This window comes from Gorilla gorilla, chromosome 8 (assembly GCF_029281585.2).
Source record: "Gorilla gorilla gorilla isolate KB3781 chromosome 8, NHGRI_mGorGor1-v2.1_pri, whole genome shotgun sequence".
Lineage (NCBI taxonomy): Eukaryota > Metazoa > Chordata > Mammalia > Primates > Hominidae > Gorilla > Gorilla gorilla.
In genome coordinates this window covers 23,005,311-23,032,761 of record NC_073232.2, presented here as the reverse complement: position 1 = coordinate 23,032,761, position 27,451 = coordinate 23,005,311, and the positions used below count along the sequence as shown (strand labels likewise).

Sequence of the window (27,451 nt, the reverse complement as noted above, 5' to 3'; positions counted from 1 at the left end):
TTACTTTATGGAAGCCCCTAGCAGAGAAGATCCTATAAAATAATAATAAGGATTTGTCCTTCTCTGGAGTAACAGATGCATTTTTGGGGCTGACTCTAGTTAATGCAAAGCTGGTTGTCATTAGGGTGACAGGCTCAACATGCAGGGAGAACCCCTACACCCACAAAGTATATGGTGGTTCTGTTGGTCTCAGAAACCCCAAAAGCCCATCTTTGAATTGTGGCAAGTCCTTCCATGAGTTTTCGTCACCTACATAGACGTCTTCAGTTAAGGTGTAGTCCAAGACCTAATAAAGCAAATAGCATCACATGAAGCTCTCTTGTTAGATCAGCTATCTGCAGCATCTTATAAAGAAGATCAGAATGGAATTCAAGTGACTTTTTCTGGTTGGTATAACTTACTACTCAGTGATGTTTTATTTACAAAAATAAAACTAAAGGTTTAAAAATGTGAGGGGCTGACTAAATACTTAGGTCGGGTTGATTTCCTGAGTTTTGATAAGTTACATTTTTTCTGCCATTTGAATAATGAAAAAAACTTTGCTTTCTATTCTGGTTGTGTGTCGGTCTTTATTTTGAGACTTATTTCTTGTTCTGAATGTCAAGATCATCAACTAGTATGTATTAAATGCTTACTGTGTATTTCATGTTATTCCAATAGCTTAGATCTTAGGCCATCAGTGACAGAAAAATTTACACACTGATCAGGCTGCTATTGAGTGTGATGTTAGGTGTTAGTGAAAACTCTTTGGTCTGTATGGTAACTAAATTTTTATCACGTGTTCTATTATTAAGATATTTATTCACAAATGCTAACATGGAAGTGTGAATTGTGTGCCTTAGGGCTGTGTGAATGGCCATATGGAGCACATAGTCATCCTTTATAGACGCACACACACACACACACACACACACAAATCCAGTCGCCTGGAAACCTCCACTTATACCATTATGTTCTCCAGATAAAGTGTTTAATAAGTCATGTATGTTTGCATAAATTCAAATATATGCAGTTACCACTTCTGTTAGTCATTGTTTACTAATTCAAGAAAAACTGACAATATGGGAATATAGTATCATACACAAAACATGTCTGTTATTGGGTATGTTTGCACACACTTGCCCTCAAAGCACACAGGGCTATTTTCTGCCCTTGAGCACACCCCACTGTTACACGGGCCTTAACGTGAGTATGGTCTGAACGGTTCGGGGCCCTCCCGCGCCGCACATCCTTGGAACATTGGGTCTTCCCCGCGAAGGTGAGGTAGCACCTCACCCTCCACAGCAATGGAGAGTGGAACTGATTGAAATGTATGATGTCCTGTCAATTCCACTGGACATCTAACACTGTGGGTCAGTGGAATTGACAATTCTGTGACAATTTTCAGAATGGAGTCCTGTGTTTATAGAAGAGGAGGAGAGGTAAGGGCAAACACTGAGAGCCGGCACCCTTCCTTTGGGAGTGTAAAGCAATAGCAGTTTGTTCAGTTCCACCAGCGGCTCTAAGGGTGCCAGGCATTTGAGTTGGTTTCCAGTGTCTCACAGCGTCTAATGACGCGGAAGACCTTACATTTCTGTAAGGCTTTCAGTCCATTACCCTGCTTTACCATTGCGAGTTACTAACAAGGCACAGAGCCCAGGGGTTACTACCCTTGTCCTGTATAAATAGGGAAACCAAGGCGTGGAGAGTTTTAATCTTCTTTATGGGAATATACAGTCAATGACAGAACAGGACCTAAATCCAGGGACCTGGCATTGTATGTTCTTGCCATAGGATCATGCTTCGTGTTTGCTCTCTGGAGGAGCGATGGCATGGCAGCCTGGCCCTGAGAAAAGGGCTGTAACCAACTCGTTACCTGTGTTCACATTAAAGGAAATATAGAAGACATGCCATTAAGAGGTGGTGAAAACCAGAGAAGAACATGATTTCCAGGACACTGACAGTCCTGTCCCCTTAGGTGCCCAGGGTTCGACAATTGCTTCTGTATCCAACTGCTAGAGGTTGAGTTGAAAGAAGGAATTGCAGCTTCTTAACCCTGCAACTTAGACATCCACCAAATCCTGAGAGACCAGGCTTAGTTCTGGTTCATGCTTCTTCAGACTGCCATGAGCCCGTCACTGTGCTAGGGAGGGTGGAAAACATAAAGGAAATATAAAATGGGCTGGGTGTGATGGCTCACACCTGTAATCCCAGCACTTTGGGAGACTGAGATGGTCGGATCACGAGGTCAGGAGATGGAGACCATCCTGGCCAACATGGTGAAACCCTGTCTGTACTAAAATACAAAAAATTAGCCAGGCGTGGTGGTATGCACTTATAATCCCAGCTACTCAGGAGGCTGTGGCAGGGGAATCGCTTGAACCTGGGAGGTGGAGGTTGCTGTGAGCCGAGATGGAGCCACTGCACTCGAGCCTGGTGACAGAGAAAGACTCAGTTCTCAAAAAAAAAAAAAAAAGAAAGAAAGAAAGAAAGAAATATAAAATGCCATGTTTGGTATGGGAGGAGAGATTAGGCCTGTAAAGTTTATATAAATAAAACAATTAGAAGTCAGTATAATACAGGCTAGAATTAAGCTACAAAATAAGTAACAAAGACAATATAGGTGCTACAGAAAACAGCAGGGTGGGGTGACAAGAGTGAGGCTTGTCTATTTGCTATTTATGAGTTTTACTATTTGCTGTTTGACTATTGACTATTTACGAGTCATATGGCCTTGATAGAGTGACTCAAACTTTCTCAGCTTCGGTTTATTCATCCACACTACCCACCCCTTTGCAGTGATTGTAAAGGATCACCAAAAATGTATGCAAGGACCTAACACAATACCTGGCAATCATATAAAATGCAGTCCAGAATGATAGGCATCATTTTTAAGATTGCCTGTCTTTGTGTGTAAGAACATTTGGCTTGTATCTTTTTTTTTCTGTTTGTTTTTTTCTTGAGACAGAGTCTCGCTGTGTTGCCCAGGCTGGAGTGCAGTGGCACGATCTTGGCTCACTGCAACCTCCACCTCCTGGGTTCAAGTGATTCTCCTGCCTCAGCCTCCAGAGCAACTGGTATTACAGGCGTTCGCCACCACACTTGGATAATTTTATATTTTTAGTAGAGACGGGGTTTCACCATGTTGGCCAGGCTGGTCTCGAACTCCTGACCTCAGGTGATCCACCTGCCTTGGCCTCCCAAAGTGCTGAGATTATAGGCATGAGCCACCACACCCAGTCTTGTATTTTTAATAAGAAGATGACAATTTTTTATATTTAGACACACCTCCCTGTCTCCTGGAGAGGTCCTTTAGGGCTATTCGCTTGCTAAAGCCAAGACAAGCAGTATATTGTGTCGTGGTGATAACTTTTCTGGGACTCCCAATTTTATGTAAGACACGTGGAAAACAAAATTTTTCAAACTGACTACACATGAATCCCAAGTAACTCAACTTACTCAAGCCCACATCCTTCTGTATGGTCTCTTCCTTCTAAAGCCAGATGTTTTTTATTCCAGAAGTAAAGTAAAAATGAACTTCATGGAAAATTCTAATAAATGTAAGAACAAAACATATAAATGAGTTAAGGAAAGAGAAAATGTGGAAATTTTTTTCTGGGTGCTTGCCTTGGGGCAGGGAGGAAGTTTTTATTAAACTGCTATAACTTTGCAATACGAGGAAATGGCTTTATGTTGGAGATTACCTTTATAGATGCAAAGCCTAAGAATGAGTGAGTGAACCTTTTATGTGGCCCACCCCATGTTGTTTTAGTTTGTGGTTTTAAGTGGAGGTGAAATCTGCTAGGCTTCTGTCTGTATTCTCTGCTGCAGTTTGGGCTCCAGGAAGCTGAGAAATGTATATTTCTTCACACCCTGAGATGCCCGTCTATGAGGGCTCTGACCCAGTCATGCAAATACTTACAGAGTTGCTGTATCTCCGTTTTCACCCACTGATTTCCCAGCTGTAAGATCACCTGTTGAAGTGGGAGCATAATTTCCTGCATTTACTGGATTGCTCATCTGCCCCGTTGACTTATCCTCTCTAATATCCACACCCACAGACCCCCCAGCTGGACTGGACATCACTGTTCTCTTGAACATCTCAACACCTCAAATCCAGCATGTCCACGATGAACTTCGTCATCTCTCCTAATAATCCTGCTTCTCCTCCAACACCCCCAGCTTCCTAAAACCCAAACTAGACCCTGGCGTCTTCCTGCCTCCTCTCTCCATCGTCTCCTTCTCACAGCCACAAGGCACTGTCCATTCCAGCTCTGAAACGTCTCTCCCCGTCCTGCTCCTCTATTCCCTGGCGCAGCCCACCACCATCTCTTGCCTGCGTGTTGCCTTCTCGCTGTGGCCAGTCTTGCTCCCCTCAATTCACGCTCTGTGCTGCAGCCACTGTGCTCTTTCTAAAACCGAGGGGTGATTGTGTCACTCGTCTACTGAAACCCTTAAGTGGCTCCCTGCCTCAGGATAAGGACAAATCACAAGGCCTTTCCTAATCACAGCCCTCCAGCCTCACCTATTCCCATGCTTTACCCTGGGAATGTTATATTCCAACCATGCGTGGACATGTTTGCAATTCCTCCAAACTACCGAGCTCGCTCTTGCCCCAGGAACTTCGCGTGTGTTTTCATCTTCCTGGCACTTTCTGCCTCCTCCCTCCACCCCCTTTACTTCTTTCAGCCTAAAGGCAATTCCACAGGAAGCTCTTCCAGGCACCCCATCCCTTCCCCAAGTCTGAGTAAATGCTCTCCCTGCTGGCTCCCGTAGTACTCTAGAATCCCGTTACAATAGCACAAATCACACTGCGTTGAAACCGCTGGTTTGCTTCAGTCATAATCCTCCATACGATGGCAGGCATCTTGAGGACAGGGAACACCCCTGGGTTCCTGGTTCATAACAGGAGTGCAATAAATATCCACTAGATGACAGAATGAATGAAATCTAACAGTTCATATAAACTGTCAGTGAGCAAATTCGAGAAGAGTATCAGAATTAAGACCTACACTGGAACAGCCTCCATCCTCGTGCTAACCTACCACAAGTCCCATTATCTCTGGTGGAAAATGTGTTCACTCTTACGTGTCAGTACAAGCGGAGAAAGCGAAATGCTCTTTTCTTATTTATTCGGAACACTAAGACCATGCTGTACATCTTTAAGTGGAACAAAGTTAATGCGTGAACAGCCAATCAGTCTCAAATCATAGATCTCTTCACAAAGTAGTAAAAATCTGATGATTTTATTGGGGGAAAAATGAGACAAGAAAGCATTCTCTTTTACCACAATTATTCCAATACTTTAGGTGAAAGGGTTTTTGTGTGTCTAGGAAAGACTGAAATGGTGGGATATTTCTGGAGCGATATTTTTAACACAGCATAAATTAAACCTTTTTGTACCCACATCATTCATTACATGATGTGTTATTCCAGGTTGACGTCTTGCCAGTCTATTATTTTGCAAACCATTACATTATCACAGCTGCTAAGCTGCATAACTTAAGAATTTGGAATACAACAGAGTCTCTATCGTTGAGTGTGTGCTGCTTACATTCTGAATGTATTCATGCAGGGAAGTGTGAGACGTTACCAAAAACACATACAGCAGACGGCTTTCAGTGGATATTTATTACCATTGAGCGCAGGCAGCCAAGAACTGTTCAGACAGATCAGTGTATTCACACATATTATTAGCCAGCCCCCTCATCCTGCATGGGGTTTTGTTCCTTCTATAAATATACGCCTCTCTGGAGAAAAAGAACACGGACTACTGGGGACTCCAATTCTCTGGTTCATAGAATGCATTGAAGGCCATTTTCCCTGCATTGGTTAGTCCCGTGCAATTTTAAGTGACCCAAACTTGGTGAACCAATATTTATTTTATTTTGTATAGCAGCTTATGTCATGTTAAGCCATTGACTTCTCATCTTGGGTAGAATGACATTGCTTATTGGCTCAGTGTGGGGAAGGAAAGGCTGTCTCTATGGGTACCACTCCAGAGTTTTCATTCCTCAAGCTGGAGTGGAAAGCAGGATTGCAAATCTCTATGCAAATGGTCAGGACTCCCAGGCGTTTCAGCATCCTATGCAAAATGGCAGCTCTCAGGCTGGGCCTGAAACTGAGCTATGGTTCTCCTCTTTGAATAGCTTGTCCCCTCCTCATGCCTCGCCATCATGCCAGGGGTCATGTTAAAGCAATGCTTTTCAACTTTGGTGTTGCATTGGAAACACTCAAGGAGCTTTTAAGAACCCATCTGTACCCCAGACTGTGTACATCAGAATCTCTGGGGATAGGATCCAGGCATCAGTATTTAAATCCCCAGGTGATTCCAACACGCAGCCAACACTGAGAACAGCTGCCCCAAGGAAATAATATTACCAAGATCAATGATTTGGGCAAGATGCTAGCATAAGGAAATCAGCTAGTTTTTGTGTTTTCTGGTGGCTTCACATAAAAGAGAAATAAGTGGGTTGGTTGGGTTGGGTTTTTGGGTCATGTCATTCTCAATAGGGGAAAAAAACTATTTAGGCTCCTTGAAAGTTGGGTCCATATTCCTGGGACATCCTATGCAGTGTCCAGCACATTGAGGAGAGTCTCTGGATAGTTACCTGAGGCCTTCCAAAGTCATAGAGGCTAGAATTGTGCATCACTTCCTTCCAGGCTATTTAACATCAGAAACACCCAATCTAGCTTCTCCTGTATGCTTCTTTTCTTGACTGGTGCATGGACAAAGTCCCTTTTGTGTGTCTTTCAATCTGCCATATTGCAAATATGTACACAAAGTCAATCGTGTTCTCAGGAGAAAGGGGACATAGCTTTCTTCTCCTTTTTTTTTTTTTTTTTTTGAGGTGGCGTCTTGCTCTGTCACCCAGGCTGGAGTGCAGTGGCATGATTTTAGCTTACTGCAACCTCCTCTTCCTGGGTTCAGGTGGTTCTCCTGCCTCAGCCTCCTGAGTGGCTGAGAATAAAGGCATCCATCACCATGCCTGGCTAATTTTTGTATTTTTAGTAGAGACAGGGTTTCACCAGGTTGGCCAGGCTGGTCTTGAACTCCTGACCTCAAGTGATCCACCGGCTTTAGCCTCCCAAACTGCTGGAATTACAGGTGTGAGCCACCACACCTGCCCAGGGGGAAATGGCTTTCTTTAAATGCTTTGAAACAGATCTCTTAGAAACTGCTCTAACATAATGAATATTATCCACCTGTGTAATATAAGACTTTTCTTTGAACACATAGTTGAAAACAATCCACTTTTATTTGTATTTACTCATCAATGAGCCTCAGAGGATAATATTATCTATCCCACATCCATAAAACTGTATAGAAGAAACTGTTCAATGGATCTTTATTCTAATCTGGGAGTGGATGAACCACATCTGTGGATTTTTAATTCTTTTTTGTCTTCTCTTATTGGTCACTCAATAACTAATACTTCAAAGGACTTGGTCAGTTTTTCTACTAGGTCTCAGAGCCTACGACAATACCTGGGATAAAGATAGGATAAACAAGTGTTTATTGAGTGAATGCTGACTACCTGAACAAAAAGAATACCTTTGTGGTTATAAACTCAAGCCTTTAATAAAACAGAATTGTCCTTCAAAGGGCCAGGGTTACAGTGTGCCTGTGCTTGTATGCAGACGAACATCCGTGTCATCACCAGTCCTAACAGTGACTTATTTTAAGATGCTAGCTCTTCTTGGTGGAGAACTTGATCGTGAAAAACTTCCTAAAATCCTACTACACAATTAACACCTTTGGGTGCATGGGCAGTCCCTTTTCTTCCCAATCACAACCCTTGTGGGGATATTTTGAGATAGTACAGAAATATCCTTCTGATCATTTTCCTACATTACTTGCTGACTTTTCTCAAAAATGCTATAGGCTTCCAAGCCTGACTGGCTTTCCTCATTAACATTCCCATAGAGTGATTGGAGGGCTTGGAGGGATCATTTAGACACAATTTCTCCAATCACTCTATTGGAACATTAATGAGGAAAACCAATAAGGGTTAGAAGTATATTGATCATTGCTAGAAAATGCGGTCCTAGTCCAACCACACAGAATCAGTCCCAGAATACAGATATCCCTGGGAATGGAATACCTAGGACCTAACATTTTATTTATTAATTTCACAGATTTTTATTTAACATCGACTACATGCCAGACAGTGTTCTAGGCCCAAGAGACACAGCTAAGTCTGCGCTTTTGTGAATTGGTAATAGGTCAAGTGGTGATGAGTTCTCTAAAGAGAAATAAAGCAGAGTAAGGAGCAGGGGGAGACGGAGCATGCAGCATGGTTATATAATGTGGCTCTCAAGGAAGGACAGGGAGGGAGTTGGGAGCAAGCCACACAGCCATGTGGGGAAAGAACATCCCACGCAGAGGGCACAGCAAGTACAACAGGCCAGAGGCAGGAGTGGGCTTGATGTACTCGAGGGATGGCAAGCAGGTAGCTGGAGCAGAGTGAAGGGGTGAGATGGGGGTGGTCAGAAGTGAGGTTAAAGAGTCAGAGAAGAGTTAGGAGCCCAGTTGGCACAGGCTGTGCAGGCCATGAGAAGGACCTTTGGGTTTTCCTCTGGGTAAGACTGAAAAAGATCAGGGGATCGGGGGCTGAAAGATGACGTTAGCTACTAGGTTGATAGAGAAGAAGGCTGGAATCAGGGTGATGCATGAGGTTACTAGTACAATCATCTTAGTGACAGATGATGATGATTTAGGCCAGCGGATACCCTGGAGGTGGTGAGAAGTGAATGGACTCTGAATTTATCTAGAAGAGAGAGCTGGCGGGATTTCCTGACAGATTGGGTGTGGAGGGAGAAAGGAAGATAGGAGTCAAGAACGGCCCCCCAAGCAGCTGTAGACTGCAGCTGACACTTACCAAGATGGGAACCACTGCAGGAAGAGCTGGTCAGTGATGACAGCCTGGGCAGGAGAGACTGGGTTCTATTCCTGATGTGCTAAACTTGAGATAATGAGTAAAAATTCAAATGGAGATATACAGTAGGATGTTAAAAACATATGTTTTCTCTTTGGGTGAGAGGTCTGTATTGGAGATAAGATGTGGACATTATCAGAGGTTCACTGGGGCTGGCTTGAGAGGCTCTCCAGAGCCAATTATGTGATTTCTTCTCAACTCTACATTCAGTGATGACAGATGAGCAGTTTGAAATGGGCCATGGCAGGGAATTTACACCATGGAAATTGGCAAACATTACAAAGCAGGGCTTTTATTCCCCTAGAGAGTTGATAAGAATTACACATTCTCCAGTATACCACTGGAGATTGGCATTTAAAGCTAGAGGACTATATGATAACATCTAGGGAATGTGTGTGGATGGAAAGAAAATTGTCAGCACACTGGACCTGAAGCCACTCCAAAGCTTAGAGATGGGCTCCATGTGGTGGAACCAGCACTGGAGATGAACAGAGAGCAGCCAGTGAGGTAGAAAGAGGATCCCAGAAGGGCATGATGGATTTTCAAATGCTGCTGATAGTCAAGTGAGATAAGGACTAAGAAATCACCTTATTGCAGCATTGTCATAAAAGATTGCACAAATTACATGCATCAAAATTGCTTTGTGTTGGCCGGGCTTGGTGGCTGTAATCCCAGCACTTTGGGAGGTGGAGGTGAGCAGATCACTTGAGGTCAGGAGTTTTGAGAACAAACTGGGCAACATGGCAAAACCCCATCTCTACAAACAAATTAGCCAGGCGTGGTGGCACGCACATGTAGTCCCAGCTACTCGGGGGGCTGAGATGGAAGGCTTGTTTGAACCCAAGAGGTCGAGGCTGCAGTGAGCCAAGATTACATCACTGCAATCCAGCCTGGGTGACAGAATAAGATATTACCTCAAAAAAAAAAAAAAAAGAAAAAGAAAAGAATTGCCATGTGTTTCTAAGTACAGTACATGGATCAGATGCCTGGTCTCCACCTCAGACATCCTGAACCTAATGCTCATGGGCATATAACAGAGACGACAGTTTGAGAAGCAGTGCCTTAATATATAGTGTTCCAGAAAAACAGGCACAGTGGGGTAGAGAAAAGAACACAGCAGAGGAAGTGATGAATAATGCAGATGGGAAAAGAGAGAAACTCTTAGAACAATTTTTACTCACCCTAAGGTCAGTCCTGGACACAGAGAGCAATTAGAGACCATGATAGAGACTCATGGGGTGAAGACTATTACAACTAAGGCCAAGAGTGAGTTTTCTCCCTATAGCACCAAAGAAACGGCATGTTCCTCTTTTAAATATCCCTCCCTTCAGCCACTATGTCAGAAAAATGGAGCTGCAATTGTCCCTTAGGTCTTTTCCAGCTTCCACAACCCATGCAAAAAAAAAAGGCAAGAGAGAAGATGAAAGACCAATTTCAGTATCATCTATTGGTCACCTATGTCAAAAGCTAGCACTCTACCCCTAAGTCTTAGGTGTCCTAAGATCTAGCAGAGGGAAAACCTGTTTTGTTTTGTTTTGTTTTGTTTTGCCTCAATTTTTTTCAATGGCTTGATGTAATCATGGGTCAGGGCTTCATAACCCAGCTGAGTCCCAGAATAGATTTAGAAAGTATAATTTAGGCTGGAGCCAGCCATCAACTGCCCGAAATGAGCAAGTCCTAATTTGAACTCCGAATTTGGGGATCGACATCTATTCTGTAAAAGCAAATGGATTTGGATCAAATTGGAAGAAATCACTTCTAAGATCTCGTGGAGTTCTTGTAGAAGAAAATCCTGCTATTATCTGCCAGTTAGGGTGAAGGAAAGTAAGTAACAGGTGCCAACACTAGGAAGGAAGTCTTCCGTGTAGATCCTATCCAGAGAAGGCTTTCTATGTGGGATTCACCCAGTTACATTATGCCTAGTACCCCTTCCCCAGCCCCTTTAATTTTCCTTTAAGTAAGACGGTACCCCTGACACATGAAATTCATATCACTGAAAGAGAAGTTTTAGAAGCAGACAAGTGGTACAGGAGCCCTCCCACGAGTCTGTGCCCATGCTTGTGAATTTGCCTATTTTGTTACCAAAGTGAAATTTATGTGCCTGGGTGTAGATGAGCAGAGTCATCAGGGCTCTGCAAAAGCTGTTCCTGTGCAGGGGCAGTGACAGCCTTCCTTTGTCACTGGCCTGGTGCATAGGTGCCGGGTCCACCCTTGTAGGCAGCAGTGCAGGTGTCAGGTTCTGGAATCACTGTCATTAAGATGTTAATCCCATATGCTATGGTCTGAATGTTTTTGTTCCTCTGAAATTAATATATTGAAATCCTATCCCCTAAAGTAATGGCATTAAGAGATGGGGCCTTTGGGAGATAGTTAGTGCCCTTATAAAAGAGGCCCTCAAAAGCTCAGTAGTCCCTTCCACCATGTGAGGACACAGGAAGAAAGTTTTGCTTGTAAGCCAGAAAGTGAGTGCTCCCCAGGCACCAAATCTGCCTTAATATTAGACTTTCCAGCTTCCAGAACTATGAGCAATAAACTTCTGTTGTTTGTAAGCTCCCCAGTTTATGGGATTTGTTATAGCAGCATGGAGAGGCTAAGATGCCATCCTTAAAGGGAGGACAAGGAGAGGGCACTTCCTCCCCTGCTGAGCCCCAGCTCTGGGTTGTCAAGTAGCAGAGCATTTAGGGAGAGGAGCTCATTAAGAAAAAAAAAAAAAAGCAGTCTGGAAGTGCATACGGGCACTTGTCGATTTGAAATCAACAACGTAGAATGGTGTGCTCATGTCAGCCTACTGGTCAACTTGGCTTCCTGAAGACCAATGGTCAACGAGCAGAACCCCAGCGTCCAAGGCCACATGCCGTGCCATTTGACATTACTCTCGGGGCAGTACCTAGATCCTATGGCTTTTGGTTCAGCCATAGCGTCCATCTGCAGATCATCTTGTGTTTGTCTGAGACAGAGTCTTGCTCTGTTGCCCAGGCTGGAGTGCAGTGGCACAATCTCAGCTCACTGCAACCCCCACCTCCCAGGTTCTAGTGATTCTTGTGCCTCAGCCCCCCCAAGCAGCTGGGATTACAGGCATGCACCACCACACCTAGTTAATTTTTGTATTTTTAGTAGAGACAGAGTTTCATTATGTTGGCCAGGCTGGTCTCAAAACTCTTGGCCTTAAGCAATCCACCTGCCTAGGCCTCCCAAAGTGCTGGGATTACAGGTGTGAGCCACAACGCCCAGCCCAGATCATCTTACTCGCCCTTTATTTCTAGTAGAATCTCTGGTTGGGTGTTCTGTGTTCTCCTTGATGGTATTAAACCAACATACCTAATAGCAAACAAAAATATCTTCGGGACTCTGTGACTTCCTTTTTTCTTCTGTCAATGGCCTTAAGGTGGCATAAGAGAAACATGTCTCGTGTATCTTAGAGTGGGGCACATGCAGTACAAGAAAACTTCTGTCCTTACGAGATCCAGCGGTCAGAAATTGGCTATGTTTGAGAGTTGGTTTCTATCTCAGATGGTACACATAAGACCTCATCCTTCATCTTAACTCCTGTGGCTGTGCTTCTCTTCACTCTAGTCACCTTAGAAAATACAACCTCATAGAGGCATTATAAACTCAAATGTGTATAAAAGCCAGGCAGGGAAGAAATGTAGCAGGAAAATACAGAAAGAGGCACATTGCAAACTGGAAAACTCCTGCCCCAGCAAGTGAGGCCAGCTACTACTCAGCTGTGCCACGGGAAAACCAGGGCCGGTGTTCCTGGATCTTCTAACTTTACAAAAGAAAATGTATGCATTGTTCTTATATTTAAGGAAAAAATACATATGTCTGTATGTGTGTATGTGAGAGAGAAACAGAGTGAGAGATATGAAATATCTCTATTTTTATAATCCAACTTTAAAGAATAACATTGCATAAGATGCCAGTTTTCAATTTCTACAAGTAAAAGAGCACTGTCCTGAGGCAGGCAGATGATCTGAAGTCACGAGTTTGAGACCAGCCTGACCAACATGGTGAAACCGTGTCTCTACAAAAGTACAAAAATTAGCTGGGCATTAGCCAGGCATGGTGGCTCACACCTGCAATCCCAGTACTTTGGGAGGCCGAGGCAGGCAGATCATGAGATCAGGAGATCGAGACCATCCTGGCCAACATGGTGAAACCCCATCTCTACTAAAATACAAAAATTAGCTGGGTGTGGTGGCACACGCCTGTAGTCCCAGCTACTTGGGAGGCTGAGGCAGGGGAATCGCTTGAACCTGGGAGGAAGAGATTGCAGTGAGCCAATATCACACCACTGCACTCCAGCCTGGTGACAGAATGAGACTGTCTCAAAAAAAAAAAAAAAAAATTAGCTGGGCGTGGTGGCACGATCCTGTCATCCCAGCTACTCGGGAGGCTGAGACAGCAGAATCGCTGAACCCAGGAGGTGAAGGTTGCAGTGAGCCAAGATCGCATCACTGCACTCCAGCCTGGGCAACGAAGCAAGACTCCATCTCAAAAAAAAAAAAAGGACTGTCCCACCGTAAATATCTACATATTCTCCCCTGCCTCAGGCTTGAATTTCATAAAAAGGAAACATCTTGCTACAAAAAAAACTAATCTTAAAATAGATCCTCAGGCCCTCCAGCTGCAGCATAATCCTAGTTCTAAATCAGAATATATATTTTTTTTAAAAAAAAAACCTCTTCTGACAGGTCAAATGCAAATTTTAAAATATATTTGAATACATTGAATACACGTCCTCCAGCTAGAGGAAACAGGAAGATGACATCTTCTTTGCTGAGAACATGGTTTTATTACCTAGCAATAGGACAAGAACTTCAGAAGCAACTGAACCTCTGGTCTAATTATTGCCTGATAGAACAACTTATTAATATCATCAGCAACATTTTTTTGTTTTGGGAAGATATTCTCCATTGATGGTGTTAAAACAGAACAAATCAAGCAATTTCAGCCAATAGAACAATCACCCTACCACCTAGAGGTATATTTTGCTAACTCAAATTTGCAGACCAGCAGTGTGTGGTCCTACTTAAAACTAGAGATTGCACAAGAGCCAAACAGAGGTTCTTTTATGATCAAGGTGGCTGACTGGTAACAGCTGAACTAAAACCTTTCAGTTCTAAATCATCTCTTTCATGCTAGATGGAGTGGAATTCTGGGGTCCCAGCCAAGTCCTTGAGCAAGAACTTGAATGGATTCACAGCTCCTTTTCTGATGGAAACATTGGCTAAACCCTGAGGAACTCTGGATCTCACCACGATGTCAAATAGAATGATGTCCCTGCTGGGGGAGGAGGCAAGTCAGGCTTCTCCATTGTCCCTTCTAAACAGCAGCTCACACTTGTCACATCCACAGCAGAGATGCAACTCTTCAGTTTTAAACTCAGGACGTCCTCACTGTCTCTTGCCGGATAAGGCAACTATGAATTCACTACCTTCTAGCACTTAGCCAAAAGTTTTGTAGGGACATAGGACACCCAAGAGAAGCAGATAAATGGATATGTTGGCTAGTCATTACTTTAATCTCTTTACACTAAATCCTTTTTTTTTTTTTTTTTTTTTTTTTGGTTGTTGTTGTTGAGACAGAGTCTCACTCTATTGCCCAGGCTGGAGTGCAATGGCACAATCTTGGCACACTGCAACCTCTGCCTCCCTGGGTCAAGCGATCCTCCTGCCTCAGCCTCCCAAGTAGCTGGGATTACAGGCATGCACCACCATGCCTGGCTAATTTTTGTATTTTTAGTAGAGACAGGGTTTCACCATGTTGGTCAAGCTGGTCTTGAACTCCTGACCTCAGGTGATCCGCGTGTCTTGGCCTCCCAAAGTGCTGGGATTACAGGTGCGAGCCACCATGCCTGGCCTACACTAGATCCTTATTAAATTAAATGATCAAATATCAACATAGTTATGCTGTATTTTCTCAACTCCCTGCTGAAATTATTTTACAAAGTTAAGATTTAATTCCTCTCTATTGAGGGCTGATGTTTAGTGTCATTTTGTTTTGAATGAGCAGTAACCTATTCTCGGCCTGGACTGGGGCTGGCCATGTGACCTGAGACTTAGGCAGGACATGGAGGTGGGTGGGCAGCACCCAAGGCCAGGCATGGGAGTTTGCTGGTGTCAGTGAGCCCACAAGCCAGCCCACAGACAGGCTAAAGACTCATGAATCCGGTTAGATGTGTCAAATATAGCTGGAGAATCAAGAAACAGGTGGAGACCAGAGAAATCAGAGGAGAAGAAACCAATTTAAAGCAAAGGTAGAAGCAAGTGTTTGTAGAAACCCCTTGAACCACTGGCATAGCTCCAGGCATGTCTAGGCATAGCCTGGGCTATGGGCAGAGATGAGGTGGTTAGGATGGTATCTTAGTATCATCTTGCTGAGAAAGCCAGCAGAAGAAACATCTATAAACACGCTTCTGAGGTTTTTTCAAAATGACCATTGAAGATCTTGTTCCTTATGTTATTCAGTGCTTTTTATATATTCCACTCCGTTAATTCCTTTTAGAAGATAATAAGAAGTATGTGATTCAATGTACTTACCTTTTTACCTTTGCTGACAGGAAACTCAAGCTAAAGTTGAGGGGCAACCTCAGTAATTTGCTCATTCTGGATATCTTTTCATACTTTTAACTTCTTGTTTTCTTCTTTTTTTCTATTTTAGATTACCCTTAATTTTCTAGTTTACCCTCATATTCCTTGTAAATATGTGCACATATTTTGTGCCTTTGCCAAGCAGCATGGAATCCTATAACCTTCTCTTCTGTGTGTGTTACTTTCTGTTAGGGAAACCAACACAATGGAAACGTAGCCCATTGAGAGTAAAAAATAGAACAAAGTATGCTACTTCCCTTCTCTTGGCAGAACGCATTGTCCCAACAGGTGTATCAAAAATGCTTCAAGGTAAGCCAAGACATGGGAACATTGTGCTCTGAACAAGGTGGTTCTTTTCTCCCAGAAGGGAATGAATTCATTTGGAATGTTAGGCCCTGACAGAACAGAGCCACTCCATTCCACTCCATTGTGTCCTGGGAGTACACGGGGACTTGGTGCAGCCCCTAGAGGCAGTGGCAGTTTACAGGCATTCCTGGGAAGAACAGAGGGGGTCCCGTTGGAGGAAAGCAGGTGCACACTGTCCTGAATCTCCGCGCCTGATGCCCACCTTCATACAAGCTGCAGCTATGCCTGGGGGATGACAGTTCTGCAGAGTCCAAACTCACAAGGATAAGGGCTGGAAAAGAGGCTTTGCTGGTTTTCTGTTCCCACCAGGATGTTGGAAGCCTCCTTTTTGTCCTTTTCACTCTACGCTTCTTTTTTCTTTTCCTTTCTAAATGTTGTTGTCAGTGTACTCAGCTGAATGCTATCAGATACACAAATAACAATAGCTTCCTGGGAACGATTTGCTGCTGTGGGTCATGAGCCAGTGCCGAGAAGCCCAGGCACGCCAAGAACAGTGTTTTAGGAAAACCGCAGCTTTCAGAGAGCAGCTTCGGGATAATTGTTCAATTCCATTAGGGATTCTGGCTCCGAATGCACCTAGGAACCTGGCCCCAGTGTCTCCTCCAGGGGAACTTAGAGGTCCCCCACTCCATACCTTGGCTGGCTTTCTTTCCGATTTGTTTAATTTTCAAGAACCATCATTACCGGAATCTCATATCTGATTGCGGTGTTCATGGAAAGAAAAATGGGAACAAGGGCTGAGAGACAGTGAGGCTTCCAGGGTGATCAGGTTGACTCGCAGAGGGAGAAATAACAGATTCCCAAATGCGGATTCTGGCACTTACACGTTTCTGAGTTTCCGATGTGGAGATCGGAGAGGTCACCGTCCTAGGGCTTGTCAGCCTCACCAGACTGCTGGGACTCCCATTGTTCTGCTCAGAGTCCAGGAAGCAGATCCTGCTCCCTGATGACAGCCTCAGGCCGAGATGTTCCTGCAATGGAAGGTTTCCCGGGCAGGCTTTGCTTCCATCCTGGAGAGAGTTAACCAGGTCAGCCAGGGTCAAGGAGCAGATATCAAGTTACATATTTTCCTCCCTCCTTTCCTAGCACACCCCCAAGACATGCCCCACAAGGAAGGCCAGGAAGGAAGCATACCCGCCCAACAGACAAGACAGGCCAGGACCCTGGAAAGAAGAGGAAGGCACGTCCCTGGGCCTTCTCAGTCCTTACTTCCTCCTCCCACCTTGTCCCACATTCCCCTCTGGATGGGTCTCACTCTCCAAGAAAATGGCCAGGAGCAAATCCAGGCAGAGGGGGAAGTTACTGAGACCCAGAAGCACAGCCAAGAATAGAAAGTACCTTTAATGAGCTCTTTCTATGTGCTTAATCTATGCAGATATTTTCTCCTCTGATCCTCAGAGCAGCCCTTTGAGGTTGGCTCTTATTCCTAACCCCACTTTCTAGAAGAGGAAAACAGAGAATAGAGAGAGATTAAGTCATTTGTCCAGGGTTACGCAGCCAGCAGTGGCAAATCCAGGGTTTGAACCCAGGTAGTCTGACTTCAGAAAACTCTCCAGAGCGAATCTAAATGGGGGTCTAACCTAGAGTGAGACCCTTGGAATCCAAGCTGCTGAGAAAAATGTCCTTTTAGAAAGGAACTCTAGGTCTGGTTGCCAGATTCAGCAAATGAAAATACAGGATGCCCAGTTACATCAAATTTCAATAAACAATGAATCATTCTTTCGTCTAAGCATGTTCCATGGAGTTTGTCTGAAATTCAAATGTAACTGGGTGTCCTGTATTTTATCTGGCAACTCTTAACTATAGGGCCACTCCCATCTCTCTGCCCTCTGTCTTGTCTTCCTCTCATCATCAATAGGCTGTCTCCCTGCTTCCATTTCCCCTCTGATGCCCATCTCTGGAACAACTGAGCTGTACCTGTCCATGTATTCTTATTTAAAATCAATTATTGGCTGGGCACGTTGGCTCACGCCTCTAATCCCAGCACTTTGGGAGGCCAAGGTGGGTGGATCACGAGGTCAAGAGATTGAGATCTTCTTGGCCAACATGGTGAAACCCCATCTCTACTAAAAATACAAAAATTAGTTGGGCGTGGTGGGAGCCTGAGTCAGGAGAATCGCCTGAACCCGGGAGGCGGAAGTTGCAGTGAGCCAAGATCGCGCCACTACACTCCAGCCTGGTGACAGAGTGAGGCGCCGTCTCAAAAAAAAGAAAAAAAAATCAATTATTAATGATCATCTAGTATCACCTGAGCATCCATAATATGCCAGGGCTTCTTTGTTCAGAAGAATCAACATGGTAGCCTCTGGGCTGGTAGGTGTTAGGGTGCAACATAATCAGAAACACCAGGACCACTGATACCCACTCAGAAGCAGGAGCCACTACCGCTAAGACGCAGTGTGGGATGGGAGGTGCCACTAGGGGGCTGGAAGACTGAGACCCCCGTCACCCCTGGTCAACCAGAGCTCTGCTTCTAAGATATTTCTTATGTCCCCACCAAATATTTCATTTGGGAAAAGATTTCCATAATTGCCAAAAAAAAAGTTATTGAAAATCACTGTCCTAAAGCACACCTTCTCAAGCGTCAGTTTATAATGGAATCATCTGGGGATTTTACCAAATGCAGATGCAGTCTGCATTCCTCCAAGTTCCCATGTAGTTGCTGAGGCTGGAGCCCATAAAGGGCATTTTGAGGTCAAGGATCTAAAGTATCCTCTCTGACGTCCATGCTCATAGGTTATTTTTCTTTTTCATCTTTGTTTCAGGTAGGTAGGTAGGTAGGTAGATAGATAGATAGATGGATGGATAGGCAGATAGATCTCTATAGAAATCTACATAGAGATCTCTCTGTTCATCCATCTATCTATCCATCCATCTGTTCATCTATAGAGACCTATCTATCTATCGATCTATCGGTATCTATCCATCGGTATCTATCCACCAATTCATCCATCCATGTACCCATCCATTCATCTATCTATGTATATATGTAGATATCTGTCTATCCATCCATCCGTCCATTAATTATCTTTCCCACAGCTATTTTATGCAAACACTTAGACAAAATTAGTAGTGACTGTGCAACCCACTCGAAGAGAAACAAAATCCTCCTGGTGGAGGTGATCGTAAGAGAGAAAGGAAGGGAGTAAACACATGGAAACGTCCCTGTCTGAAAGCATTCCTTTCTTGGGCACTGGGGATACTTAAAAATACAATCCACTCTAAAAGGATCTCTTCCTCTGTGACATCCTACCAAGGTCAAAGAGTCCACTAAGAGAATTTCACATTTGCCAAATTGCGAAGTCCTACAGACCTGAGCGGTCCTGGGCCTTAAAAACTCTGTAACTCCTACATGACCAAATGGGAGTCTTTACGGTTGTGTATAATACTGAAGAAGTGTTCTGCATGGATACAAGGCATATTGTAGCCTTTAGATATGAAGTACATTATTTTCACTCCTCTGTTTTGTGTAGCTATTAAATAAGTGGGCCTGAGACACTGCTCTCGCCAACTGTCTGATCAGATTTTTTTTTTTTATTTTCTAGCATATATCAAATGTGCTTGTTTCTGTTAGATTGAGAGTCCCCTCTTTTAAAAAAGAAAAACTGAAGTGTTTATTTTTTGGCCACAGATGACATTGAGTGCTCCTGGTTTGGAGTGATTTATTTTTTCTCCTCCTTTACAGCTGTGACCTAGTTAATTGTAGGTAGGAAGCAAACTCTGAAATCATTAGACCTTCTTCTTTGCTTAGAAATCTTGTTCTGTTAAATTGTACGATGTCCCCTTTAATAACAGGAAGTCAGTTCTCAGAATCAGCAACATTTGTGTTCTTTGTGCATCGAGTTAAAGAAAAGTAAGTGTGTCCCCTGCAGTTTCCTCGTGGTCGGGGAAGAGAGATGGATGAGTAAATGACCCATGGATGAGTCACTCATTTCTATAAAGAGTCAAAATGCTCTCTGTTGGCCGCAGGTTGTAACCTCTGAATATTCTAGTCTCCCATCCAGAGGCAAAGGAGGGAGTGATCAGGGTCTCAGCTTGGCTGCTTGGTTCCTGACGTTGGGCAAACTCAAGTACTGAAATATCACATCATTAAGAAATGACTTTAATGTAGAAATAAATGCATGTTACTAATATTCAGGCTTTTCAAGTCTGTAAGTGGGCCCTCATGGTGGAAGGAGACATCCTGTTACTTTAAACAAAATATTTCTTTTCACGATTTAACTTTTTCATGGGAGGGGTGGGAAAAAGTTGGGTGGAAGTTTCTTAAGTGTTGATTTTCCATTCTGCATATGGGGAAAGGATCGTTTATTAACTCCTTCCACGGGCCAGTTGCTCTGCTGGGGTTTCTATCCCATGATAGTTCAGAGGTAAAGTGGCAGATCTTTTGAAGCCGTGTGAAAATATGAAGCTGTAAACATTAAGTACAGTGACGGACACAGCTTGCTTCTATTTCTCTCAATCACCCTAAGTCCAAGAACTAAGGTTGAGCTACGAGCCTAGATCTATGAGATCTGAGGGCCTAGATCTATGGCTCTCAAAGTGTAGTCACATAGCCAGAACATCAGCCTCTCCTGGTAACCTGTTTGAAATGCAAATTCCCAGGCCCTACAGACATGTTTTTCCATGCCCTGCAGGTGATTCTCATACAGGTATGAGAACCACTGACCGAAACCCTTAGGTTCCATCGTGAATTGAAGAACTCATCTGCAAGCCACCAAGACCTGGTGATCTAGGGGTCTACAGCAGTGGTTCTTCTCCTTGGCTGTACCCTAGAAACCCTGAGATGCTTCTCAAAAATAACAATACTGAGTCCCTCCCCCAGACCAATAAAATCAGAATCTCTAGGAGTGGGGTGCAGGGAAAAGCTTTTCTTTTTTTTTTTCCTTATGTTTATTTTTTATTTATTTATTTATTTATTTTTATTATTATTGTTATACTTTAAGTTTTAGGGTACATGTGCACAATGTGCAGGTTAGTTACATATGTATACATGTGCCATGCTGGTGTGCTGCACCCATTAACTCTTCATTTAGCATTAGGTATATCTCCTAATGCTATCCCTCCCCCCTCCCCCCACCCCACAACAGTCCCCAGAGTGTGATGTTCCCCTTTCTGTGTCCATGTGTTCTCATTGTTCAATTCCCATCTATGAGTGAGAACATTTAGCGTTTGGTTTTTTGTCCTTGCGATAGTTTACTGAGAATGATGATTTCCAATTTCATCCATGTCCCTACAAAGGACATGAACTCATCATTTTTTATGGCTGCATAGTATTCCATGGTGTATATGTGCCACATTTTCTTAATCCAGTCTGTCATTGTTGGACATTTGGGTTGGTTCCAAGTCTTTGCTATTGTGAATAGTGCCGCAATAAACATACTTTCTTAAAACTTCCCAGGGGACCCCCATGGGCAGCCAGGGCTGACACCCTGGGACCACAGGAAGGGAGGACCCAGGTGGGAGAGGGTTGCTGCCCTGGCTGTAATGTCTATGCCTGTGGAAGGGAGCCTGCAGTCATTGTGTAGAATCCAAGCAGCCCCTAGGAACTCTCAGTTCTAGACAACAGAGACAACCAAAGCCACGGGTGGCTGCAGTGTCGGGACAGTGGGGCTGGGGAGGGGCTTCATTTGGAGCCAGTTGGTGCTGTCCTGCCAGATTGCACCTTCTCATCCCTCCCAGCTGCAGGTGTGAAAAGCTGCCAGCCTGCTCAGTTCCTAAATCAGCATCGGCAGGGCTGGCAGACTTCTAGAGGGCGGCTGTACGCTAGTGAGCAGTGTAAACCTGCTCTAAAGCTTGTGTCAAAGGCTTAGGATGGGCCAGGGGCCCTCCTGTGCCCTAGGCTGTGGTTGTTTCTTCCCAAACCCAGGCCAACCCAGTGGGCTCATGGCCTCAACCTGGACCTGTTCTCTGCTTTCCCGTGGAGACTGGTGCCTGCCAGGGCTGCGACATGGTTCCATGGCTGGCTTTTGCTAACCCTGCTCCCAGCTCAGGGCCCTTCTTCACATCTAAAAGGATCCTATTCTCTCTCCGGCATCCCAACCTTAGCATATGCCTGGCTTTCCAGGCTCTTAGGCCTGACCTGAACTCACACCCACTCCCTGAAGGCTATCTACATTCAAGGAGATTTAAATGAGTCTAGAGCCAGAATCAGCCTGTAGCCACCAACCCCTCAAACCACCCAAGGCCAGTGGGAGGTGCTCAGCAGGCGTCCTCCATTCCAGCCTCCTTCCCTGTCCCATGGTCCTGAGTAGAGAGACCAGCTGACCTTACCACCAAGGCTCCAGGGTCCCAATGAGCAGATCAGCCAGCCCCAAGTATGCAGGAGGAGGGACACCCGAGGGCGAGGCTGGGGCCTAGGGGCCAAACACGTGAGCTGGACTTCAGAGCTAAGCTCCCACTCCAGCCCGGAATGCGAAGGCAAACCAAGCAGACGGAGGAAAGGTCAGGGTGAGCCAGCCACCTTGGGAGTCAAAGGAGCACAGGGTTACCTGAAGCCCACACCAGCAGGGCTCATGAGGCTAAGCCACTCCTAGACGTCAGCGGGCATGTCTGTGGGCAGCGTCCCTGCCTGCCTCGGGAGTGGAGCAAGCGCTGCCTGTGGCAGAAATAGTAGGTGGGAAAGATCAGTATCTAACAGCACAGAGCTTCCCCCAAATTACGCACAGGATTGCCATGGGATCCAGCAGTCTCACTCCTGGGTAAATCCCCAAAGGAATGGGAAGCAGGGACTTGGGGAGATATTTACACACTCTTAGTCACAGCAACGTGAGTCACAGTAGCCAAAAAGTGGAAACAACCCAAGTGCCCACTGATGGATGAATGCGGTCTCTCCATACAATGGAACATTACTCAGCCTTAAAAAGGAAGCGAATTCTGACACATGCTACACCACGGATGAACCCTGAGCACCTTATGCTGAGTGAAATAAGCCAGTCACAAAAAAACAAATAATATGTTTCCTCTTATATGAGCTGCGAAGAATTGTCAAACCCACAGGGACAGAAAGCAAAATAGAGTTACCAGAAGATGGAGAGGGGAGGAATAGGAAGTTACTGTTTAATGGGTACAGAGGTCAGTTTTGCAATCTGAAAAACTTCTGGAGATGGCTGCACAACACTGTGAATATACTTAATGCCACCGAACTGCACATTTAAAAATGGTTAAAATTGTAAAGTTTGTATTACGTATATTTTACCACAATAAAAATAGGTCAGTATCTAGAACTGAGAGGGTTGGGGGTTGGATGCCCGCAGGTAGGTGCTTCCATCCATCACACATGAAATGAGGAAGGGGCTGTTCACCTGGCCACAAGGGGGAACTTCACCCCTGGGCTCTGGACACACATTCGACTTCGTAAAACCCCACCATGTGGGCTGCTCTGGTTTTAACGCTTTGAAATCTGTCCTGGGTTTTGCTGAAGGAGCTGGCGTGCCCCCTGCAGAAAGCACCCCAGGCCACTTCACCGTGGTCAGACTCAGGAAGGGGCGGGCCCTCAGACTTGCCCCTCATCAGTGGCTCACTACCGAGACCCCTAGTTCCAGCTGAGTGACGAGCCGTGGTTCCCAGTTGTTGTTTTTTTTTTGGAGACAGAGTCTCCTTCTGCCACCCAGGCTGGAGTACAGTGGCGCAGTCTCGGCTCACTGCAACCTCTGCCTCCCAGGTTCAAGCGATTCTCCTGCCACAGCCTCCCGAGTAGCTGGGATTATAGGTGCCTGCCATCATGCCCAGCTATTTTTGTTTTTTTTTTTTAGTAGAGACGAGGTTTCACCATATTGGCGAATTTGGTCTCGAACTCCTGACCTAAGGTGATCCGCCCGCCTCGGCCTCCCAAAGAGCTGGGATTACAGGCATGAGCCACCGCGCCCGGCCCCCAGTTTGTTAAGAAACATTAACAGATCTAACAGATGGCTCTCACCTCCTAGGTATCTCCTGATCTCTGAATTTTAAATCCCCACTTTTGTTTCTGCAACAAGAGGGAAATAACCAATACCTCAAACCAATTTCCTTCTTCTCTAGGGAATTATATTTTAGTATAATTTACCTCAAATTGTACTACCCAGAAACGTTTTTCTGGAAAAAAATATATATATATTCTGTTTTTTTTTTTTTTTTTTTTGATGAATCAAACAATCAAGTCTAAGCTCATTGTCCTTATAGATTTTCAATGCCTTCATGGCCTAGGAGGATGTAATTACGTTTTTTTTCTATTGAAGCGTTAAAGGGCATTGCTCTTCTTTGCATCGGTCATTTCCCAGCTCCTCCTGGCTTGTCAATTTCACGGTTGCCTCGGCTCAGGGGAGGATGAACTTTGCTTTATTGCAAATGAGGAAGAGGACTGCTTGCAAATTCAGGAACACATTGAGCCTTGGGTTAAGTAAATATTTCACTTATATGGGACACTTGGCCTCTGTCAGAAATTGGCGACCAGCCTGGCCGACATGGTGAAACCTCGTCTCCACTAAAAATACAAAAATTAGCCTGGTGTAGTGGCACACGCCTACAGCCCCAGCTAGTTGGGAGGCAGAGGCAGGAGAATCCAGAATCGCTTGAACCAGGAGGCAGAAGTTGCAGTGAGCCGAGATCTCGCCACTGCACGACAGAGCCAGACCCCGTCTCAAAAAAAGAAAAAAGAAATTAAAAAAAAGAAATTGACAGGACAAAGAGGACCTGCAAATAGAGGGACTTCTTGTTGGCTGATGCACCTGTAGGGTGAGGAGAAATCTTTGCCTTTGCCCTCAGAAAGTTCGCTGAAAATTAGCTGACAAAATCAGTACATTCATAGAGGAAAAGGCATACAAATTTATTTGATCATACTTTTATGCGACACAGAAGCCTTCAAAGTAAAGACCCAAAGATACAGGCAAACTGTCTATTTTTATGCTTAGGTTCAGTGAAGTATGGGCAGCCATGTAGATAATACAACTGGACAAAATGTGTCTGACCTAATGCTAATGGACTGAGTGGGAAGACCCAGTAAGGGCTGTCTGTCTAGATTCTTCTTGGCCTCTCTGAGCAGCGTTCCTTCCTTCTGGGTATAGGGCAGGACCCTCTCTGGAATGGGGGTCTTATGACCTACAGTCAAACAAGGTAGGTCAGAGGATCCCTTCCCTCCCCTCCCCTCCCCTCCCCTTCTGTTCGCAGGCTGGAGTACAGTGGTGAAATCACAGCTTACTGTAGCCTTGACCTCCTGGGCTCAAGTCATTCTCCTACCTCAGCCTCTCTAAGTGTTGGAATTACAGGCGCATACCACCGTGCCCAGCTAATTTTTTATTTTTTGTAGAGATGGGGTCCTCCTATGTTGCCCAGGGTGGCCTCGAACTCCCGGGCTCAAGTGATCCTCCTGCCTTGGCCTCCCAAAGTGCTGGGATTACAGGCATGAGCCACTATGCCCAGCTGAGAATTTCTTTGTGTTTAGCTTTAACATAGAAAGATGTAAAAGGGGAAATTTCAAGTGACATTTTTAGGTTTTATGGCTGGCTTTGGGAAAAAAGGGTTCTGGTTTCCAGAAACCGCCTTGGGGAAGAGGGATTCTAGTTTGTATGGCTACGCCTGTGGGAGGATGAGGGGCCGGAGACGGGAGGATCAGAGATGGGAAAAGGTCAGAGAGAGCTGCTTCTAAGGCTTTCATTTTTGGGTAACATTTTCTGAGCCCCAATACATATAACCCGGCAGGTAACCTGGCCTCACTTTCTCCTCACCTGCACACCTACCTGCTTCTACCTGCAGGTCACTGGATCCCCACTGGGAGCTTGACCCCCTGCCGTAACAGGAATAACAGAAAATTGCAGTCACAGGGAGATGGAGCAGTCTCCAGCCTGCTTTGGCCTCTCTTTTTTTTTTTTTTTTTTTTGACACGGAGTCTTGCCCTGTTGCCCAGGCTGGAGTGCAATGGCGTGATCTCGGCTCACTACAACCTCCGCCTCCGGAGTTGAAATGATTCTCCTGCCTCAGCTTCCTGAGTAGCTGGGATTACAGGCACCAACCACCATGCCCAGCTAATTTTTGTATTTGTAGTGGAGACGGGGTTTCACCACGTTGGCCAGGCTGGTCTTGAACTCCTGATCTCATGATCCGCCTGCCTCGGCCTCCCAAAGTGCTGGGATTACAGGTGTGAGCCACCGTGCCTGGCCTCCCTTAAGTATTCTATCCACCATAGCTTGTCTTTTCATACACCTTTCAGTCTGTTTGCTCTCAGCATACCTAGTTTCTGGCCTCCTGGGTGACCTAAACTCTCGATTCATTATTCACAGATGCTTTGATTGACTGCTTTAAACCCATTGATTCACCTTGACCTTTAAATTCTGGATGACTCTGGTTGCCTGTGCCACTGTGCTGACTTCCACAACTTCCCTGGACCTCCAACCCATGATAGTTCTTGGTTTTCCAAGCTTCATTACCAAATCATAACCCATATCTACCATCCTCAGTCAAATACAGATCAAGAACACACCACACTACCTACAGGTAGGCTCATTTAAATGATTCCAAGAAGCAGAGCTCCAAATGCATATATTTTTATCTACAAGAGATCTTCATGAGAAAGGACAGCCTAAATTCTTCAGCAGTAGTCTGGACAACTCACTAAATTAATGAGATTATCCTAAAACAGGCCTGATTTTGCATATATCAAAGGATTTGTTTTTTTCTTACTCACTTGGAGTTTGAATATAAAAGTCTGATTCATTGACTAATCCAATCTCCATGGACCAACTCAAGACAGATCATTCATGGCAGCTTTTTGTTTTGTTTTATTTGTGTTGGATTTTTCTACTATCGTTGGTCTGGGTGTGGTTTCATGAGAAAACTTTTGTTAAAATAACGAACAATTTTTTTAATTTAATTTTTTAAATATTTGATTTGATTTGATTTTTACAGACAGGGTCTCACTCTGTTGCCCAAGCTGGAGTGCAGTGGTGCAATCATAGCTCACTGTAGCCTCTCACTCCCAGGGTCAAGCAATCCTCCAGCCTCAGCTTCCCAAGCAGCTGGGACTTAGGCCCCCCCCAGCTAATTTTTTTTTTATTTTTGTAGAGATGGGGTCTTTCTATGTTGCCCAGGCTGGTCTCGAACTCCTGGCCTCAAGTGATCTTCCAGCCTCAGTCTCCCAAAGCATTGGGATTACAGGGCATAAGCTGCTGTACCCAGCCTATATTTTTAATTTTAACCGATCATTTATGGAGTGATCGAGATTTCTTTAGCAAATATAGAAAATGTGATGGACTAGAATAAAATAGATTTTTTTTGTTTTTACCACAGTCATGCTGGAACGCGGAGGGCTTGTTGGAGTCCCAACTCTGGACTCAGTGACACTGTGGGACTGGGCCCTGGGGAGAGACAGTGCTGTGGTCAGCAGAGAGTCTCCCAGAAGGGCTCTTCGAATGGCCAGATACCATTTACACCTCTGCTTTCTTTTTCCCCTTGAGAAAAGCATTCTAAGAAAGAAGAGAAAAATGCAGTCTAGAAAATGGCTTCCAAAAGTCATTAGTTTGCCAAAATTGCATCTGCCCTCCAGCAGGGATGTTGACCCCACTTACATTAGTGCAGCCTCTCCATTCCCATTCATCAGGTCCCTAG

General features: G+C 44.7%; 1 protein-coding gene across 11 annotated transcripts in view; it reads left to right on the top strand.

The window, feature by feature from the left end:
- Window positions 1–27,451, top strand: part of FRMD4A (FERM domain containing 4A) — a 685,957-nt gene that overhangs the window by 322,347 nt on the left and 336,159 nt on the right. The window lies entirely within an intron of this gene.